Below are 9,533 nucleotides of genomic sequence, written 5' to 3'. Positions count from 1 at the left end.
ATTTGAGGGACAAGGTCCTTTTTTGACTACCCTGGCTCCCAGAAGTTGCTTCAGGAATGTTGGCATGGATGCTGCCATAGGGTTGGGGGTTGCATAGCCACTCCTATGCTAATTGTTGAGATTGACTAAAGTTAGTCTCAATTTATAGACCAAACTTTCCCCTGGAAGCTGCAGGCCTTTAAATAGATTGTAGAGTTCTAAAATAGTTACATCAGATGGATTCTAACAGAACAATTGTTGTCTAGACGGAGAGACGGATTTCTGGAGATTCCTATTCGACTGTCTTCCCTGATGTCATTCCTCTACTATAAGGTTTTGGACCATTTCCAGTAATATCATCACAAAATCAGGCTAGAGGTAATGCTTGATTACTGTATGATTTAGCAAAGGAATCACTGACATCATTCATGTTGATTGATCTTGATTTTGTTTATCTTGCTTAAGAAGAAAGTGAAGCAACACAGAAGTATGCCAGAGCTTCACTTGTTTAGTAACAATGTGAGAGATTTCTTTGTTGAATTGGATAATAGTTTCCAAATACTGAGAAAATATTTCCTCATGTTTTGTACTATTCATAATGTAACACTAAGAGACACAACACTCTTAATTTTAATGTTTAAGAATCTGCATTCTTAACATTTCCTTCATATTTTCCTAAAACTAGAACAGATCAGACAACTATTTTTATAAAGAACCACATAGTAAATATTTCTGCTTTGCAATGACTCAACTTTAACAACATAGTACAAATTACTGATAGACAATACATAAACATGGCTATGCTCCAATACAACTTCATTTATGGGTGCTAAAATTTGAAATTTTTTTGTGATTTTCACATGACATTAAATATTACTCTCTTCCATGAAATGTATAAACTAAACATTCCCGATACTCTTCTAATTGCACACCCTGCCCCAACTCCTCACATTCTTCCACAAACCCTCTGTTTATAGTTCTTCATACCGCTCACCACAAGCTGAAATTATTTTGTTCATTTATATGTTTTCTTTTTTACTCTCTTTCTCTCCACCTTTGAAGGCGAGCTTGATGAGAACAGAGAGACCTTATAAGTGAGCTTCTTATCTCTAGTACCTATAATGGCACCTGGCATCTAGTAAGTGCTTGCAATTTTTTTTTTAAAGAAAGAATGAAATTCAATAGTAAATCCCTATTCACCTTGCTGTCACTTACATTCTGGTATGTATTTTTACATCACAGAGCCAGAGAATATTTCACATTACAAATAATGTGGAGAATTCCCACTCCATTTTGCTCCTAGAAAAGCTGCAAAGAGCTATGCCCTGAGAGCGTGTTCATGTCTGCAGGAGGTCCTAAAGCTCCTCATAGAACGAAAGCAGTGTTTCAGTCAGGGCAGCTGTATAAGGCAACGCTCTGTTGGAGTTGGTTAAAAACTATTTGTGAGAAATGTTTTCCTTAATGTTCACAGCTTAATGGAAAGTTGTTATTTTAAAGGTGCTGTACGAAACCAGTCCTGTTCCTCGAGCAGGTTGTCTATGAAACAGCTCTAAATGAGTTTCAGGCTCTCCAGGGACTTTTTTGATAGAGACCAAATTTTACAGTTCCTGACTTGGCCATGTTTGCTCAGGGAGATAGTCTTATTTGTCCTGCTCAGTAATTGTGAGGCAGAGCTTCCTGAGAAACCAACCAGCTTCACGAAGGACTACTGTGCATGTGGCTGACGCTTCTGTCCTCCTCTCAATGTGTTTTAAATCTGTCTTCTGACTCGAGGTGGATCTGCTGACCTGTGAAACTTTGAATAGGTGTCACTACAAGGCTCACTCTAGTAAAAGTTATCATCTTTAAAATTGACCTGTGTCCCTCTCATGGTCGTGGAAACGACATCTGGAATCATATCCAAATAGAGCATTTTCAGGATTCTTTACCACTTGTATCATTCGTTGCAGAGTTTATATGGTAACATAATCTTGTTAGTTGGAACGTCAATATTACCTAGATCAACAAGCACTCTTACAATTTGTAGGCTCCAGAGCCATATAGTTTAAGCAGATTTTCCACAAGTGTCTCAGACTCATCAGGTAAAAAAAAAGAAAGAAAGAAAGAAAGAAACAAAGAAAGAAAGAAACAAAGAAAGAAAGAAAGAAAGAAAGAAAGAAAGAAAGAAATGAAATATTCCTTCCCAATCCCACTGACCTGGTTTCCATGCCATGTTTGCTACCTCTGTCTTTCTTTTATTCTTCCAGTCTCTCAAGCCAGCAGGGCCTGTGTTGCTCCAGTTACTACTCTCCCTGGCGTCTCACATCCAATAAGCACTAAGTGCTGTAGTTTCTCTGGAACCATCCATCAGAAGGCTCCCCACCTGTTCAACTCTCCACACCTCTATCTTCCCACAGTCCTGACCTCACGCCTGCCTTTCTTCCACTTTCAGGCCTGTCTTCATGCTCTGCCCTCTACCTTAGAGGCCCTCCTTCCCCTGTGCCTCCTTTGTCCAGCAGTAGCCCCCCCACTTCTGTGATCTTCCTCAGGTTTCCCGTCCAAAGTCTGCACTCTAGAACTTTCCCTGACCAGTACTCCTCCAAGCCAGGCAAGGTTCCTCTCCTACATTCATCCTCTGCAACTCTGCCCATCCCTGTTGTGCTCTTTCTCTTCCTCTTCCTCTTTGTTTTCCTGCTTCCTACGGGGAAGAACTTTGGTTCTGTCCATTTTGTGTCCTTGGCACATCATGGAGTCCCTTGCAGAAAGTGAATAAGGAGGATCTCAAACTCCATGAACATCCTGAGTCCATGGGCAAGGAGAGGTGGCCAGAGAAGGGCGCCCTTGTCACCTTACTCTTGGCCAGCATGAAGAAGGTTTGGCCCCCAGCCCCAGACAGTAGCAGCTATTGTAAGGCGTGGGAACTTGGCCAGCAACGTAGGGAGAGGAGGCCACTGCAGAAGCTGAAAGGGTCTTCTGTCAACATATTACCTCTCAGGAGCTGGGTCAAGAGAGAGTGTGTGGCTCTGGAAGCCATAGCACACCATGGCCTGCAGTAGGCCTTAGAAGGTTTCTCAGGCAGCAGCAGGCAGAAGGCCAAGGGAAGAGTCTGTCTGGGCTGGGAGACTGTGGAGGCGGATGGAGGCTGGTCCTGGAGAGGCAGCCCCCCTGGGTGGGGTGGGGGGGGAAGCACAGGCGCTGGAGAGCAGCCTCGCTGGAAGCAGGCAGGAGAGCCACTGCCAGTGGGGCTCCAGATCTTGTGTGCGGCTCCCAGGGAGTGAGCGCACCAGCTTGCCCTGTGAGACCCCGCCTGGGAGAAATCCTTTTGGCATAGATACTAGGCCCATATAGGACCTTCCTTGTTCAATACACAGTGGAAAGGAAACAGAAGCAGCAGCAATGCAGAGGGCATTTCTTCCTGCTGGCTCGCAGCTCCTGGCCCCTGGAGAGCTCGGTATCTAAGGCATTCTTGCTCTCTAGAGACACCGGCCAGGGACCCCAGACCGGAGGCTGGGGGCAGGGAAGAGGCTAGGATGCTCCTTTTCTGCAGTGCCCCTAGGGCTCCATCCTCCACAGGACAGGTCTTCCTCACCCTTTGTGGTCACAGCACCCGTTCCCATGCAGATGCAGATGCAGCCACCGCCAAGGAGCCTGGCTCCGCCCCCTCCTGCCCCCTCCCGCCCCCACCCCCCCAGCAGCGCCTGGGCTCTCATCGCCTTTCCCACCCTTGCAGCCGCTGCCTGTCTATAATTTCCCTGTTTAAAATATCCAGGGTGTTGATGCTTTCCTGATTGAACTCTGACTCATACAGGCCTAGGAAGAAATTCTCCAACACAAGAAGGAAAACAGTACTCAGAAGGCAGAGGGAACATCATTTTATAAAAGATTTATTGCAGGAAAAGGAAGTCGTATTTAGGCAGCATCTGCTATGGACTCAGGCAAATTTTTAAAAACATGGGCTTTATGAAATGGGACTGAAATCAGTCATCAAGCTAAGATTTATTTTATTTTAATTAATTTATTCATGAAAGATACACACACATAAAGACAAAGGCATAGACAGAGGGAGAAACAGACTGCAGTGAGCCTGATGTGGGACTCAATTTGGGACTGGATCCCAGGACCCAGGGACATGCCCTGAGCTGAAGGCAGATACTAATCATTGAGCCACCCAGGTACCTCAAGCTAAGATTTTCTTAAAAAGCTAAAATGGCATAAAGAAGGAATGTTATGAAATACAAAATGAAATAAAAGGTCTGAATTGCTCTTTTGGAATATCAACTTAATAACATGGAAGAGAAGCTTAAAAAAAACATGTCACAAACTCAAGAGGAAAGGGGGGAAAATATTCTGAGAGAAGAAAATAGTTTTAGAAGCCATCTTTGTAAACCTAGTAAAGAGTTTTATATTTTGCTAAAACATAAGCTGGAGTATTTATTACAAAGCCAAGGAATCTTTGATTAATTTTTTAGAAAGTTGGATCTTGAACAAAATATAAATGTGTATCATAGTTTGTATCAGGAATTCTAAAAACCAGTTGTGAAACAGATTCACCTGAAAACTGTTAAACAAACAAAAATTTATGAGCCGTGTCCTCAGACTTTTATTGAGTAGGTCTAGGACAGAACCTGAGAACCTGTAATTTATTTTTTTTAAAGATATTTATTTTTTTTGACAGAGAGAGAGAGAGATAGAGAGAGAGAGAGCACGCACAAGCAGAGGGGATAGCATGCAGAGAGAGTGGGAGAAGCAGGCTTTCCACTGAGTGGGGAGCCCAGCTCAGGGCTCGATCCCAGGACCTCAGGATCATGACCTGAGCCAAAGGCAGATGCTTAATCAACTGAGCCACCCAGGCACCCTGAGAATCTGTAATTTAAAAAAATTATGTCAGTTCATTTTGATGCAGCTGGTCCTGACCAGGGTTGTAAAACTACTGTTTTGAACAAAAAGTTAAATTACTGCACCACCCTGTGGCAGTATACCCCTAATAGCAGACTCTGTGTGTTGGGGATGGTTTGGAGTGGTACCTGGCTAGAACAGGACCTGATTTCTTCTTCTTCCTCCTCCTCCTCTTGTTTTTTACATTTTTTTATTTATTTAATTTTGGTAATCTCTATACCCAAGTGGGACTCAAACCCATGACCCCAAGATCAAGAGTTCTTTGTTCTTCTGACTCAGCCAGCCAAGTGGGCAGCACCTGATTTCTTTTAACTGAATCAATTCTGTCGAGCAAAAATTAGAAACTGTCTGCAATGTGGGAAGGAAGAAGGAGATGATTATGTGAATTGGGCATGAAAAGGCAATAGAAGCATCAACTTCCATAACGAATTAAGACCCAAATACTCTTCAATTGATGTTGGAATGGGACTCACTTTTTTGAGAGAAATCCTAAGCCTGTCCCTGCAGCAGATCCTTCTCTGGAGGGTCATGCTGGCCTCATGGACTCACTCACTGAATCCTTAAGACACTCAGACCTAAACAATGGCAAAGAGGTGTTTCCTCAACATCCTGTGAAAAATTCTTTAATCACAGAGGAAAACCCAAGGGAAATCGGCATAGAACATACTGAAAGAGGCAGTTCACCCTGTGATACCTCTACTGAGCGCGCCGCCCAAAAGTCACGGGCGCTGGTGGGAAACCTGACTAGCAAATCCAGCCTTGTTTTGAGACCTTCTTTTCTAGGTGTCAGTTCAAAACTGCCCTATTTAACAACCACCATTCAGGAGTGGGTTTCCCCTCCCCCACTGACCTTAGACATTGTGATGTCCAGACCAGGAAAAGCTGAACCCTATTTCACACCTACCTAGGTCCTTGTTCTTGGTTCCAATTTCCTTTTTGAAGTTCCAGCTTCTTTCCCAAAAGAGCTGGCCCAGGAATCGCTCTGTCTTTCCAGTGAGACTCCACCTACCAACGAGGGTGCAGTCCAGCCCTTGTAGATTCAACAGGAAAACCGTATTAAAACACAACACGGCCATGTCAATTTCATTCTGTGAGCTATTCAAATACTATAAAGAGCTGTTTCCAAAAAGAAGTTTTCACATCGGGGTGTTGGAGTGTGTGTGTGTGTGTGTGTGTTTTGAGTTTGCTTTTAGTATTGGAACACTGACTTCAACTCAGAGACAAATTACCAAGTAGCTACCTACACCAGAAAGGGAAAAGAATTAATTAAAGAGGAGTTAGAATGTAAAACAAAAGTGTGCGGCCCGGTTAGAGAAATCGTGAGCTTGTCTAGAGTATTTCTGATGACAATAATGGCAGAAGAGTGAAATGTAATTCCAGCTACACATTAAGCTAGAAGGGCAGTGCAGGAAGCAGTCAGCTCCGTTCTGGTTTAACGTGATCAGGAGCCTTCCCTCTGGGATGAGATGCTAAATCCACTGGCTCCTTTCTGAAAGGTCCTAATGAGCCAGCTCGAAGCTGAGGCTGTTTCTCCATTGGTCAGTCTCCAATTCCAGACAGTGGATAAACAAAAAGCTTCCAATGTATTTGGCTTTGGGGGTGCATGATATACGATGGTAGAGTTTTCAGTAGCAGATTTCCTTCCTAATGATGTTTTTCTTAGGCTAATAAGGCAGTCCCCCTCTATGCGCCAGCACATTTGTGGCTGCACCAGCCAGCCCCTGCCTCAGAAGCTCTGCCACTCTGGTTTTTGCCACTGTTACCTGCTCACATGCAAGTTCCTCTGATGATTCTTAACAAATGTAAGCAGATAAATGCAATTCAGCTCTATTTCATATATTCCCCAGAACCTGGAATTGTCTGTTGTGACTACGTAAAATAAGTTAAATATATCCGGTATACATATTGGCATGTTATCTCAGTCCCTTGCTTTTGTCTATGTGACAAATACTTATTTATACTTATTTTCGGAGAGATCTGAAAATTAGCTTTATATGAACCAGCATTGGTTCTAACTGGGAGTCATTGGGTAGAGACTCCTATTACCTGAAAGCAAATTTACCAAACATCAATTCACCTAATGACCAGTTTCCTCAATTAATGAGGATTTCTTCCCAAGTTTGGTTTCACTTTGGCTTCTCTGTGGGTCCCTGACCCTGCCCACCCTTGTCCTGGTCACTGCCATTTTGTATATGAATGGGTGGTTTTTGGCTCACTGTCTTTTCTACTCCAACGATTTGCCCCTGGCTTGGTTTGTGCGTTTTCAGCAGGATCTGCCCCTGCCTCTTGAGCATTTTAGAAAGAGGAGTGATCCTTCCTGAAACACTGTTCAGGGCCTTCTCCATTTTTGCTGATTCAACCATGCAGCTGCTCCTGAAGGGCCCTGCCCTTGCCAGGTGCCTGTGCCTGCCCCCTGCTCTGTAGGGAAACCACAGCAAACCGGCCACCTGGTGGGAGGTGGTTGGTTAGGCCAGGGCAGGAGGTCACCCCGTGAGCAGCCCCAGCCCAATAGGCAATTTGGAACTTTGATTCCAGGCTCCCTAGCCCACTGCCTACAGAGGCTGCTGTTTCCTGGCCACCATGGCTCAGTGAGTCCTCTGGAGGGAGCCAGAGAGGGACAGGAGACCCTGGCGGTGCCTGCCCAGGTCTGGGAACATGCTTTTGTTAAGTCTCAGCTAGTGTTGGTGGGAATTGTCACACTCACCTTCAGGGCTGGGAGGACTGCTGCTGGGAGTGTCACAGCCTGTAAGCGAGGCCAAGGGCCCTGGGGTTGGATTGTTCTGAGGAGAGGGGTCAGAGGGAGAAATCAAGGTGGACCCCCAAGAGGGAGGTCCAGGAACAGAGACATGAGGAGAAGCCTGGTGGAGAGGGATCCACCTGGACATAGTCAAAGGGCCTCCTATTCTGCATGAGGAGAAAAGATTCTGGGGCAGGACCCTAATGACGTGCATTTACTCAGGTTCACCCAGAAGAGGTAAATGTGGAGGAAGTAAAAGTCCTGAAGTTACTTCTTTCTGATCTCCTTTTAAAAAGTAATATATAGGGGCACCTGGGTGGCTCAGTGGTTGAGCATCTCTTTTGGCTCAGGTCCTGTGATCCCAGGATCTTGGGATTGAGTCCCACATCAGCCTCCCTGCAGAGAACCTGCTTCTCCCTTTGCCTATATCTCTGCCTCTCTGTGTATCTCTCATGAATAAATAAATACAATCTTTAAAAAGTAATATATAGCTTTTTTAAGAAGCCACATAAATATCATTTTTAAGTGTACAATTAAGTGGCCTTAAGTACATTCACAGTGTTGTACAACCATCACCACCCTCTATTGCCAACATTTCATTACTCCCAGAAAGAAACTCTGGGAAACTCCCATTAAGCAATAACTGTCCACTGTCCCTCCCCAGCCCCTGCTAAACTTTACTTTCTATCTCTATGAATTCATCATTCTAGGTACCTCAGTTAGGTGGAATCATACAATATTTATCCTTTAGTGTTTGGCTTATGTCACTTAGCGTTATGTCTTCAAGGTCCGTCTATGTTGCAGCATGTGTCAAAATTTGATTCTGCTTTATGGCTAAATGATATTCAATGTCTCTTTTTTGACTACTGGATTTCTCCCACTTTGCAAAAGTGGGTGCTCCATGGCATATATGAAGCCATGGGTCTCATCAAAGACTGTCTTTAAAAATACACCAGGGCTGGTGGAGAAGTGGCCCCTGGCAGCTTAGGGTAAGGAAAAGTAGGGTTGCATCTTAATGAATCCACTCTGCCTTTCCACAGACACCTCCTCCCCATCTAGAACTGACCACATTTCACCTTTCTGAGTTGGGCAAACTTGGAAGAATGACTCGGCAAGGAGTTAAGTATATGGAGAAAGATGATCAGAATCCATTTTAATCTGTGCTTATACCTTAAAAGAAAAGAAATGTTCCTAATTTGTGGTTATTTACAACACTGTAAATCAAGCAAATGCCATGAAGTGCCAATAAAAATTTTTAAAAATCAGCCTTAAATAGCTAAACTCTCAAGAGCAGCTCATAAAGTGAGGCTTGGCAGTTGTTAGGTAGTTATGGTTAAATTGACAGTCCTTTGGGGAGTTAAGATATCCAAGAAGCAGAGGTAGTTAAGACTATAAGTGATAAATGGTTGGGCTTGTTGGTTGAAGAGATTTTATAGCACACATTTAAGCTTAACCGCCTGTGAGAAGGTGAACAGGAAATAGAGGTTATCACTTCTCCATAGCCACTCCGTTCATTATGGACCTTAGGGGGTCTTGCAGCACACTGGGAAAGGCAAGGTGGAGGCTATTTAAAGGAGGAAACCATTTCTAGGTAATATGATATTGTCAGGCCGAAAGTGAGATAGGGAGGGAGGGAGAGAGGGAGACGTGCAAATCTAGTAAAGGTACAAAAAAAAGTTTTAAAAAAATCACAAAAGGAATTTTTAAGACCACAATAAAGAATAGTACTTAAAGAAAAATAGCAAGAATATAATTTGCTCTGAGACTTCTGAGAGATAGTGGTGCAAAGTTATACTTGCTTCACTCCCTTTGCCAGACCCTGCCCCAGGTACAAACAAGAAGAAAAGCAGACAGCCAAGTTCCATATCTGATGAAACTTGACTGGGGCTCAACCACAGAATATGATGAATATCTATTGTACGCAGTGATGTTTTGACCAAAT

General features: G+C 43.8%; 1 long non-coding RNA gene across 2 annotated transcripts; it reads left to right on the top strand.

Annotated features, from left to right (window-relative positions):
- The first annotated feature begins 244 nt into the window (after positions 1-244).
- LOC144313753 (uncharacterized) lies at positions 245-9,148 on the top strand. Of its 2 annotated transcripts, XR_013379386.1 has the most exons (4): positions 247-357; positions 1,042-1,117; positions 6,518-6,656; positions 8,632-9,148. It is a non-coding gene; the product is annotated as an uncharacterized LOC144313753 (long non-coding RNA). The 2 variants fall into 2 exon arrangements; XR_013379387.1 differs by lacking the exon at positions 1,042-1,117 and having other exon boundaries at positions 245-357.
- The last annotated feature ends 385 nt before the right edge of the window (positions 9,149-9,533 follow it).

The sequence above is a fragment of the Canis aureus genome, chromosome 5, assembly GCF_053574225.1.
Source record: "Canis aureus isolate CA01 chromosome 5, VMU_Caureus_v.1.0, whole genome shotgun sequence".
NCBI classification, from domain to species: Eukaryota; Metazoa; Chordata; class Mammalia; order Carnivora; family Canidae; genus Canis; species Canis aureus.
The sequence above is the reverse complement of the archived record's forward strand: the minus strand, read 5'-3'. Positions and strand labels throughout refer to the sequence as shown.